Source organism: Hordeum vulgare, chromosome 1H (genome assembly GCF_904849725.1).
Source record: "Hordeum vulgare subsp. vulgare chromosome 1H, MorexV3_pseudomolecules_assembly, whole genome shotgun sequence".
In the NCBI taxonomy this organism is placed as follows: Eukaryota; Viridiplantae; Streptophyta; class Magnoliopsida; order Poales; family Poaceae; genus Hordeum; species Hordeum vulgare.
In genome coordinates, this window is record NC_058518.1 from 513,379,357 (window position 1) to 513,382,961 (window position 3,605).

At 44.7% G+C, this 3,605-nt stretch overlaps 1 non-coding gene across 1 annotated transcript; it reads right to left on the reverse strand.

Annotated features, from left to right (window-relative positions):
• Positions 1 to 435: 435 nt before the first annotated feature.
• On the reverse strand, positions 436 to 575 carry LOC123423596. Its single transcript, XR_006621209.1, has one exon. It is a non-coding gene; the product is annotated as a small nucleolar RNA Z247 (small nucleolar RNA).
• Positions 576 to 3,605: the final 3,030 nt, after the last annotated feature.

The following is a 3,605-nucleotide window of genomic DNA, read 5'->3' on the forward strand; positions in this document are numbered from 1 at the left end:
CAAGCTCACCGGTGATGTGGTTCGTAGCTCCACTATCAACATACCAGTTTGTGTCCACTCCATAGGATCCGTCAGCTGCTCAGGCCACCTTCTCATCTTGGGATGAAGTGTCATCCTCATCAGATCTGTACCAACAATCCTTGGCCGAGTGGCCAAGTTTATCCCAGATTTGACACTTGACAGCATCGGAGCGGGACTTGTTGGAATTGGAGGGGCGGCGATCTTTATTGTTGGTGTAGGAAGATCGCCCGCCGTTGCCACCGTTCTGGCCGCGGGAAGAGTTGTTGGTGTTGTTCCCGCCGCCGCCGGTGTTCTTCCCTTGATTGCGAGGTGATGCGCGATGACGAAACCCACCACCGCGACCACGAGTGGTCGCGTTTGCGGAGGACTTGAAGCCGCCGCCGGAGTTTACTCGTTGGAAGAGGGCCACCCTTTGATCGAAGTTACTCATCTGAGCAAACAAATCGTCAAGGGAGACCATGGTGGTGCGGGCATCAAGCGCCGACACCATAGGCTGATATTCCATATCTAGCCCCAGCAAGGATATAGGAGACCAGTTCTTCATCTGGAATCCGCTTGCCTGCTGCACCAAGTTCATCGGCGAGGGACCGCATCTGGGCGAAGTAGGTCGCCACCGTCTGGTTCGCCTTGTGTACATTGGCTAATGCAACACGGATGTTGTTGATGCGGGACAATGAGTGCGAGGAGAACATGTTCGCAAGCGCCGTCTAGAGCTCGTTGGCATGGGCGATAGATGTCACCTGCACAAGCACCTCTTTTGACAGGTTATTCAGAAGATATCCAAGTACCTGCTGATCTTCCCTGATCCAAATTGGATGAAGAGGATTTGGGGTAGTTTCCTCCTTCCCATCCTTGTCCTTGGTGACGATGACCTTGGCTGGTTCTGGCATGGAGCCATCAACGTAGCCGAAGAATCCAGCTCGTCTAATCTACGGCGTGATCTGCGTTCGCCAGAGGATGTAGTTGCTGCGTGTTAGCTTTTCGGTGATCTGGCCGAAGAGGGCAACAAAGGTGGAGCTGGAGGAGGCCATGGCAGGGGATCAGATGGTGGAGGCTATATGCGGCAGCTAGATGTAGTGGAAGGGAATTGCTCCGATTACCATGTAAGATAGCTGGAAGCGCCGTGCCTTCTCTGGCAGGCGGTTGTGTGTTTATATAACAGGCCCCGATCCCTAAGAGGCATACATGACTTGGAGTACAAGATAAAAGAGAGATAGAGATAACAAGAGATAAACAAAGCATTCGGTTCTATCTCTAGTAACCGAAAGGTTTAAACTATCCTGATACATGTTATGTCTCATGTTCAAGAAACAGATAAGCTAGAGCTTATATTGCGTTTAATAAATTTTACGTCTTCCTCCCCACAATTTTTTGGTGCGGGAAGAAGATGATGCGGCTGGTGCTGCCACGGGGTCTTCTAGGCCACGATAAGTTAGGCATATGTTGTTGCAATGGTAGCTCCTGCTTGCCGCCGAGTGCTCAGGCAGTGACCCCGGGCACGTGCTACTGAATGGGGAGACCACAACTGCAAACTACTGCTGCCAATATTGCAAGCAGAGAGATGCACTATTTTGAGCAAAGTCGCACGTTGGTTGGAGCGCGAGCTGGTGAGCTACCTCAAGGTGATTGACCCAAACAGTAGTGTCCATGAGGGGGCCATAGATCCCCTCATAAATGATTAAGACAAGAGTTTGTCCCTAAAATAATACACTAAAAGGACAAATATTAGCTTCATGTTAGTTGTAAACAAATCACATAAATGACATAGTATATTGGTATTAGTTGCTTCCAGGTAGGACCCCCATCCAACATGGGGCATATGCAGAAGGCATGTCTATATGTGTGCTTGTGTTTAGCATCCTGCCCAAGTATTAAACCTTAGAGCTATTTAAATTGCAGGCCATTGCTCTATCCGACCAATGGAACAAGACGATTTCTTTGTAAGGATGAAATCCAAGGCACTCAAAATACGGAGATTTATGGTCGGAATCTCGAGGCCAATCGCCGGAGCCAATAGTGTTTTCATCGTCAGATAGTCGCTTCTGAAATCATCCTACAATATTTGACCATTAATTACTATCCACGGTGTTGACGCCGTTTTTGAACAGCCCCTCCATTTGATCAGCAGATTGTAAGATCCATGGTCCATCTTTAGCTTGCGAACCTGAATATTTTGCCACCGCTGGCTTTAGATTGAGTTCATTCTTTAGTAGCCACTCCATATGGCCAGAAGATTGATCAAGGAACCAAATTTTGTACTTGCACCGCCGATGGAACGACCCACAATACACCCCTTTCTTCGATTTTCCTAAACGAGGCTTTCCTTTATTTCTTTTTGGCAACTTAGTTAGTTGGTACTTATCATCCAATAAGTTTATATTCTGCAAAAATAGGTCCCATTTAATATCGATTACCAAAGTAATCTTGGCATGAAAAGACGAATAAAAATATATCATGTAGTACTATATATGGATGTGGTGTAGTATACCTCAAAATAAAACCATCTAAGTCACAGTGGATATAGAGCGCCATTTGCCAGTAGGCGGAGTAGGACAAATTCATTAGAATTTTTTTCACATCAACAACCGTTCCGGCCGCATCACCTTCTCGTGCAAAGTCTTTAACGAGAAGACATAGATGACGTATAATAACGGTGGCCACTCTATCGTGCCTGGTTGATGATAAAAATCCCGAGGGATCAATAACACCTCGTAATGCGGCGACATTGTGGGGTCATAGACAAGGAAGAGTGTACAAAGACAACATACACAATCAGGGCCGGCTCAACGATTCCGAAGGCCCCGGGGCGAACTTCACCAATGGGCCCAATCAAGATATTTTTTTTCGATCGATACACGAACAATTACATATATTATGAAGTCATATAGAGTAGTTATATTTCCTTAGAATCAAATATCTGATATTTTTCATGTCTTTGTTCAAACTCAAGTATCATAGAAGCTACAATGCACGAAAAAAAAAATAGAAATAGCATCCTAGCAAACCTCCATTAATCATGAGAAACGAGACTTCCGTGCATTTGTTGATGCAAAATCATCTATGACAATGTCAAGATCAATACTGTCCAACATATTCCTCTCGATGCAGCACATGGCCAAACCATTAAATCTTTGTTGGGACATGGTTGACCTCAAATAATTTTTCAGTAATTTCAATTTTAAGAAACTCCGTTCAGTTGATGCAACAATGACAGGTACGGTCAAGAGGATACGTTAAGCAATTGAGACATCTGGATAACATTCCGCAGCTCTAACAAACTCAAATATCTGATCCGCTGACATGAGTGTGTTTGGCAATGTCATCTGCAGTACTTTTAGTTCAGAAACAAAATCATCTAAATCAACATCTGCGGACTTACCATGAGTGAAAGTCTTGACAAAATTAGTGCAGCATCTTCTTAGATAATTATCACCCAATAACTTCAATTCTTTTGAGTTGAACAAGAATCCAAATATGCTCCCAAATGACTCCAGTTCCACAAATCTATTAGTCAAGGAAGCAATTGCAACATCAATCATCACGAGAAAATATTTAACTTTAAATGATTCCACCTCATTTGCTTG